The following is a 9,084-nucleotide window of genomic DNA, read 5'->3' on the forward strand; positions in this document are numbered from 1 at the left end:
TACTGCTTTTTCAATATTGTGACATTTATATATATATTTTTGTGCCAGTACAGAAAAAGCATTGTTGATCTGTCCCAGTGCAAACTATGCAGACGAAGCATGATGTCTTTCATCAATATGCTTGCAACGATTTTGTGCATGCACAGTGCGGTAATGTGACTCACCTCTTGCCACAAGTGTACTTTGGGAAGGAGCAGAAGGAGATATTGCTCTTCTCTTACGTATATTGTCAACTAGAAATTATATAATATTTTGGAGAAAAGTTTGAGAACATTTTATTTTCTCGATAGTGTAAATAATGACTCCCCATTGCAACCAAAGGAGCTGCATCATGAAGAGAAGAGTTAAGAACCTCTGTGAAATCAATGGGTTCACTACAGTTTTCTTTTCCAGAAATAGGGAGAAGAGAAAACATTTTTATTTTCTCTAGCTAAAATGATGTAGAAAAGATGTTTTTATGTTTACTAAATAGTGCTATAATGCTATCAAAAACTTCAGCAGAAGTTACAGGAATTTAAAAGCATTGTTCATGGTTCATGGGAAACAAATCCCTGTCGGCAATAGCCCCCGACCAGAAAGGTATACATTGCCAATTAGAAAGATATGCTGGCTTTCTTAAGATAGTTAATTCTATCATGGACAATTTATGTTGCTATTATTGCACACTTTGTGCAAATGTACAGTAACAGTGATCCCCCAGCCTTGGTAACATGCCACACAGTGTTACACAGTATGTTAGTCATTGCCCTATATTACTACTATGTGCAGGATGACATCATTCTAATTTGTGCAGAATTGTGCCGCAACTTCACTTACTGTATGTCATTGTCTACCCTTATTTATTACTTATCCACTACTGCAATTATTATCCATCGGTGTCAGAAAAGCCACAGAGGGCTGCATGCCAATGTTATAGTAGAAACTTTACACATATCTAACTATTTTTATATAAATTACAGTATTAATGTGGCTTTCCTGCTTTAAGTATCAAAAAAATCCAATTTATTGAGACAATACAGACTGTAAGTAGCAAGCATTGAATTGTCACCCAGAGAATTACAATTTTATCGGCTGAAGCTGTTCTTGCATTTTGTATTGCTTAACTATAGTATATTGTAACATAACATCCTAAGAACAGTTCACTTCACTCTTACTATCATTCACTTATTCACTGTGCTAAGGTCTTTTTTGAAATGTAAAAGTGCTCACAATGCATGTATTTATCTCACAGAGTCATCGGGGTATATTTACTAAGCTCCCGATTTTGACCTATTTGGTGTTTTTTCATCAAAGTGTCATCTCGGGAATTTACTAAACTCAAATCTCGGCAGTGATGAGGGCATTCGTATTTTTTTTGAAGTCAATGAAAAAAAATACGAATGAATACACCATCGGTCAAATACAGCTGTTATTTGATACAACTCGGTAATTTACTAAAAATTCTATTTCACAAACACTGCCGGCAATAGCCAAACACTGCCGTGAAAAAATACAAATCGTAAAAAAAAGCAGTTTTAAAATAGACCTGCTTTTTTTACCGTGTTCTGATAGGCATGCACGGATCCGTGAGATCCGTGCATGTTTATCAGTGGGAAGGGGTGTGAAAGGGTTAAATTTAAGAAAAAAAATGCGTGGGGTCCCCCCTCTTAAGCAAAACCAGCCTCGGGCTCTTTGAGCCGATCCTGGTGGAAAAAATATGGGGAAAAAAATGACAGGGGTTCCCCCATATTTGATCAACCAGCACCGGGCTCTGCACCTGGTCCTGGTGCAAAAAATACAGGGGACAAAAAGCGTAGGGGTCCCCCGTATTTTTTGTACCAGCACCGGGCTCCACTAGTCAGAGAGATAATGCCACAGCCGGGGGACACTTTTATATAGGTCCCTGCGGCCCTGGCATTAAATCACTAACTAGTCACCCCTGGCCGGGGTACCCTAGAGCAGTGGGGACCCCTAAAATCAAGGGGTCCCCCCCTCCAGCCACCCAAGGGCCAGGGGTGAAGCCCGAGGCTGTCCCCCCCATCCAAGGGCGGCAGATGGGGGGCTGATAGCCTTGTGAAAAAATAAGTATATTGTTTTTTGTAGCAGTACTAAAAGTCCCAGCAAGCCTCCCCGCAAGCTGGTACTTGGAGTACCACAAGTACCAGCATGTGGTGGACAAACGGTCCTGCTGGTACCTGTAGTACTTCTACAAAAAAAAAAAAAAACAGGACACACACACACCGTGACAGTAAAACTTTATTACATACATGATACACACATACTTACCTCTGTTCACACGAGGCTCGGTCCACTTCTCCATGTAGACTCCACATGGTACCTGTGTAAAAATTATACTCACATAATCCAGTGTAGCAAGTGTCCTCTTTATAATCCACGTACTTGGCAAAAAAAAACAAAAAAAATGGAAACCCGAACCACGCACTGAAAGGGGTCCCATGTTTACACATGGGACCCCTTTCCCCGACTGCCAGGACCCCCCCTGACTCCTGTCAAAGAGGGTCCCTTCTGCCAATCAGGGAGCGCCACGTTGTGGCACTCTCCTGATTGGCTTTGCACTCCTGTACTGTCAGTGAGGCTGCGCACTGAAGATACAATGTAGCGCATAGGCGCTCCATTGTATCCAATGGTGGGAACTTTGCGGTCAGCGGTTGACCGCGAGTAACCTCAACCGCTGACCGCTACCTTTTTTACACAGGTAACCCGTGGAGTCTACTTGGAGAAGTGGACCGAGCCTCGTGTGAACAGAGGTAAGTATGTGTGTATGTAGGTATGCATGTATGTAATAAAGTTTTACTGTCACGGTGTGTGTCCTGTTTTTTGGGGTATTTTTGTAGTAGTAGTACTACAGGTACCAGCAGGCCCGTTTGTCCACCACATGCTGGTACTTGTGGTTCTCCAAGTACCAGCTTGCGGGGAGGCTTGCAGGGACTTTTAGTACTGCTACAAAAAACAATATTCTTATTTTTTCACAAGGCTATCAGCCCCCCATCCGCCACCCTTGGATGGGGGGGACAGCCTCGGGCAGCCTCGGGCTTCACCCCTGGCCCTTGGGTGGCTGGAGGGGGGGACCCCTTAATTTTAGGGGTCCCACCTGCTCCAGGGTACCCCGGCCAGGGGTGACTAGAAAGTGATTTAATGCCAGGGCCGCAGGGACCTATATAAAAGTGTCCCCCGGCTGTGGCATTATCTCTCTGACTAGTGGAGCCCGGTGCTGGTACAAAAAATACGGGGGACCCCTACGCTTTATGTCCCCTGTATTTTTTGCACCAGGACCAGGCGCAGAGCCCGGTGCTGGTTGATCAAATATGGGGGAACCCCTGTCATTTTCCCCCCCATATTTTTTCAACCAGGACCGGCTCAAAGAGCCCGAGGCTGGTTTTGCTTAGGAGGGGGGACCCCACGCATTTTTATTTTTTATTTGAAACACTTTAATTTTTTTTTAAAGGTGCACAATGAAGCCCTGCACGGATCTCACAAATCCGGCCAAGATTCATTGTGTTAATGTCGGCAGTGTTTTACTATTCACTCCCGTAAAACACTGCCTGAAAATACGAATGACATCGACATCGGAAAACTCGAAAATGCAGAATACGACAGCATAGTAAATGAGTCGTAAAAAATTCAAAAAGTTGCAATTTCACACATTCGATGTCATTCGTGTTTGAACTTTAACCTCATTCAGTAAATTACGAATTTTAGTAAATATACCCCATCATCGGTGCAATATAAGGATGGAATAGAGCATAAGCACTGATAAAATACCAGACCGTGTCAGCTCTTGTGGTTTACAGTTGGATAACATCCATTATAATGGTTCACTAAAAAATATATAAAGACTTCTTGTTAATTAAGGAAACTATTATTGAATAATACATTTTCTTGATTATTTATTTATATGTATTTATTGACTATGAGCCTAATTCAGCATGAGTTGTAGTTTTGTGAGAAATTGCAAAACTATAATTCATTTCTCTAGCATGCAGGGGTCCGTCCAGCTCAGGGCAAGGCCGCCCCACATGCCGGGTTCCCCTTCCCCACTGAAATGTGAGCGCTTTGCTAAACACCAATGAGCTAGCATCTTGAGGATAGTCCCCTGCCTTTGCAGTCTAGCTGTGAAGGAGGTTGCCGGGGCTGCCGTGTTTTGGGTCGCAGCAGCTGTGTGTGACACAGTCAAGCAGCCGCCACGGTCCACCCCACAAACAGTCTGGACACACCTCCGTTGTCTGGACCACACCCCCAATGCTGCAACACTGCCCCCAAAATGACATGTCACCGCCCCATTGCCGCCCCTCACCAGGTCTTAGATTGATCGCAATCTAAGTGCTCGTACTGGAGTGCAGCATCGTGCATGAACGCACATAAGTGTGGAAATTGCCAAATAGCGATTTCCGCACTTCCACGATCAGTATTGAATCGGCCCCTATATCCTGATTTGTATATTGCTGAAGGTTTTCTAATTCAGGTTGGTTTTGCCTTGTAAATGATTGATGCTTTAAAAATATGGAAATTCCCAAACTTCCTGCATTCTGGAGCACCAAAATGTCAGATTAACTTAGTGTCTCAGGCATGCTGATTTTGGTAAACTGCCAGTTTCCACCCTTGTACCTCCTCTCCCATCATAATCATTTGCAAATATCAAATATGAGCAAATCTCCATATCCGCATAGGCATGCATATTTTATTATGGACATGCACCGCACATGTTTGCATATTTTAAGTAATGCAAATAGTCATACAGTACATCCATCTCAGCATCAGCACCATGTGTATGTAATTTATAATGTCATTTAGTCTAATGTATAGTTTTATTTAGAGTACATTCAAACATTTTGTGACTTAAAAAGCATCTGTTCAGGATGTCAACATTCATCCTGTCAACACTGGTGCCATGTCGACTTTAGAATGTTAACCAGAAGTGGATCTCAGTGGTGCAACACTCACTTACCTGCTTTCCAGCTACAGCAGTGCAGCTGTATTAGCTGATGGGGAGTTCTGGTAGAGTATCCTAATGCTGTGGTTCCAGGGGTAAGTTCCCTTAGAGAATGTCAGCATTGCACATGTTGACATTTCATATGTTGAGATACTGTAGTGAACATGTCAACACTTCAAAAATGTTGATATCATGGTGTCAACATAATCAATGTCAACATTTTGAAAGTCCATATGGTGACTGCATCTCACTGTAATAATGTAAAACTGTGTACTGTGTCACTAGCTTGTGTTCCCATTCTCAAGACCGTTGAATAGAAAGCTATTCCTGTAAAAGAGAACCTTTCACTGAGGACCCTGTAAAAATTAAAAATGCAGTCTTTCATTTGACAGATTTTTACAGTTTTTCTGGAGCCAACCTAGGACATTGCAATGACTAAAACTGCTTAAAACAACTTGGAACCTGTCACCTATTACAATTCCTCCTAAATGTCCTTTCACTACCCATACTCCCACCTCTGTAGTCTATTTAGAAAGGATCAGTTGCAATAGCCAGATAACACTGCTCAGAACACTGTCCCTGATAAAACAAAATCTCCTTTGGGACAAACATACAAGACCAGACAAACCTGAAAGCAGTTCAAAAAATACAAATTAACATATTAATTGTACAGTACATCTTTTATTCTTGTCTTTGCTGACAGTGATAAGGACGAGGAAGATTTGCATGTTGGGACTGAAGCTGCACCTGAAGACAAATGGGAAATGTACAGTAAACTGCATATTCTCCGGCATCGTCCACTAAAGTTTGTAATAAAAATTCTGCAGCAATATTTTCAACCATCCACAGCTATGGCTGCCAATTATCTGTATTGAGGGTATTGGACAGCAATATGCTAAATCTAATGGATGCACAATTTTGTTACTAGCATAAAGGAGTTGATTTCTAAATATCTTTTGTACCTGGATTATTACCACAATAAGAGGCCCATTTATCAATGAATGATAAAACTTGTTGTGAATGATAAAACTTGTTACGTATGATTAATGGTGCTCCAGCTAATAAGTTCCCAACTGTCACTTTTAAAACACAGGACAATTAGGAGCTGAACACATGACTGCTAGGAGCTGATTGGCTCGAGCACCATTTATCATATACAATGAATTTGGTCGACGTGGACATGGTCAACAGGGTCAAAAGTGGACAGGGTCAAAAGGTCAACATTGAAATGGTTGACACAAAAAGATCAACACAGTTTTTTGGGTTTGTCATTTTGTATATTTAACCCCAGTTAGTTTACCACGTACCCTCGCATGGCTCGCTGCACTCTCCATGCTTTGGGCAAGCTAACTAGTTCCGGTCATACTTCACATCTATAGTAAATTGTGAAAAAGTTAAAAAAATTGGAAAAAAAAACCTTAAAAGTTGTTCTGATCATTATGTTTCGACCACTGTCATGTCGACCATTTGAACCTGCCAACCTTTTAAACCTGTCAACCTTAAGCACAGTTGACCTTTTACATGTCAACCTATTGACAATGTTGGCCTTTTGTACCTGTCAACCTAATGCATGTTGACCATATGCTATGAAGACTACTCAGTCTCCTGGGTTATAAGGTGGGACCAGGTGATGTTCACTCAATTACCCCTTGCCCAGCAGTCTTCTAGGCTTCTCCTCTAGCAGCCGCCTTTCCAGGGTGAATTAGGTCCAGCCCAAACTCGGATGCCCACAGGTTTTATGTATGGACAAGGTGACTATTGGATGCTGGGCAAGAGTAAATGCAGTACTGTGAGACATCACAGGACAACCTTGATAACCCTGCCCAATACTCAGACAGGAATAATAAACAAATTGTACACAGGTGCAACAATACACAATGTGATATTATAATGAATGCTAATGATATGTAAATGCAACAATGCACAGTATTATATGAGCTATAACTGGCCTCAGGTGAAGGGCAGGCTTGTTAATAAATGAAGCAAGCCCCAATCAGGATGGCTGGAAAGCCAGACACAAGATAATGGCCTAATTATCTGACAGGTGAGACTGCACAGGCCACACATACAATAGAGACAGGCTGCAATTACACTGATTCACCAAAGGCGGCCCGCAACAGTACCCCAAACAAGAACATAAGGAAACCTGGATTGCTATCAGAAATACATCAGACTCACAACAAAAAAACATAAACAGAATGAAAGCTGCATTCGCAGCTTGTAACACCATATGGGGTCAATCTATTGACTGTCAATCCTAATACTATCTATGCATCATCCAGATACCCTAGCCTCAAAGTGCATGTTATGCACACCAGTGCCTGCAGGAAAGTACTGGTGTCAGAACTGTTATGCACTCCAGTGTCTGCAGGAATGTACTGGTGTTTGAACGGTTATGCGAAACAAATGGACTCACAGACAAACTGGGGAATATGACATAACGTACACAGAAGGTGATAGGGTAACAAAATACACACAAAGTGAACAGAGAAGCCCAGAGGCTAAGGAACTGGGTATCTCCCTTGTATTAGAACTGCACAGATGGAAAAGCAAGATGTTGTGTTTTAATACGTAGAGAACCCGAAATGCTGTTGCTAAGGGCAACAGCAAAACCCTAAAGGGTTACCAACGGGTGTGGCAGTAAACTCCTTGGTCAGAGATGGAATGATAGACACAAGGAGAATCTCCACAATCCTAATTCTCACTTGCAGTGCACAGGTTTTAGCTTACTGCCACTAAACTGACCCCCGACACCTAGCACAGTGAGACAGGATATAGGCAGGCAAGTCTTAGAATACAGCCGCAAACTTGCTAAGTTCACAGAGTAGTAACAGAACCCCAGCAAGCTAAACGACTGACTCCAGTCTTACTGCTAGGTCTGGATTGGCAGAGTGTAATACCAAATCCCCAGGCCTATTTGCAGTAAGCAACAAACAAATACAAAGCTACACAGTACTGGCTAACTTTCATGAACTGACTAACCAACAAAGATTCAGCAGCATCTGCTTACTCTGAAAAGAGGCCTTATAAAGCAGGTGCTGTCCACGCCCCACTCAGACCTCACAGACTGTGAGCACAAAAACCAGCACCGGATCCCCTGCTGTGCACAGAGCCTATAACCACTGCACAGCAAAAGACCCGAACCGGAGTATCAGCTGCGCTCAGGTTACTCCACTAGCACTTGTCTCCCGGTTGCCATGACGACGTGGCAGCACAGGGCAGGAGACCCTAACAGTACCCCCCCTCTGACGAGGGGTCAAAGAACCCCTACCACCGGGTTTATCGGGGAACTGCGAGAAGAAAGAGCATATCAGTCTGGGGGCATGAAGATCACAACTGCGCACCCACGACCGCTCCTCCGGGCCATACCCCTTCCAGTGCACCAAAAATGACAGCCGACCCCGAACCACCTTGGAGTCAAGAATCCTTTCAACAACAAACTCCCTCTGGCCACGTATCAGAAGAGGGGAAGGTCTTCCACTGGAAGAAGGATTACTAATCGCCCGTTTTAAAAGGGAACAATGAAATGTTTTATTGATACCCAAAGAACGGGGCAGATCTAACTGAAATGCCACCAGATTGATAACCCTGGTGATCTTATAAGGGCCGATGAACCGGGGGCCTAACTTATGAGATGGCTGTCTCAACTTCAAATTCTTGGTAGACAACCAGACGAAGTCTCCTAATTTGAAGCTGCAGGGTCTTTTCCGCTTATCAAAAACCCTTTTGGTCACTAATGACACAGACACAAGGGCTTTCTTCACTTTCCGCCAAATACCTCTAAGGACCGAAACCACAGAGGAACCACCAGGCGTGGAGTCCAGGGGGTCAAAAGAATTGGCCTTAGGATGATGCCCATACACACAAAGGAAGGGAGAGATCCCTGTAGCAGAGTGAGCCGCGTTGTTATAGGCAAACTCCGCCATGGACAGATGAGCAACCCAGTCAGTCTGACACTTGGAGACATAACACCTGAGGAACTGCTCCAAGGACTGGTTCACCCTTTCAGTCTGCCCATTAGACTGCGGATGGTAGCCTGACGACAAGCTGACAGAAATCTGGAGATCGGAACAAAATGCCCTCCAGAATTTGGCCACAAACTGGGATCCGCGGTCAGAGACCACATCAAGTGGCAACCCGTGGAGACGCACAAC

This window comes from Pseudophryne corroboree, chromosome 2 (genome assembly GCF_028390025.1).
Source record: "Pseudophryne corroboree isolate aPseCor3 chromosome 2, aPseCor3.hap2, whole genome shotgun sequence".
NCBI classification, from domain to species: domain Eukaryota; kingdom Metazoa; phylum Chordata; class Amphibia; order Anura; family Myobatrachidae; genus Pseudophryne; species Pseudophryne corroboree.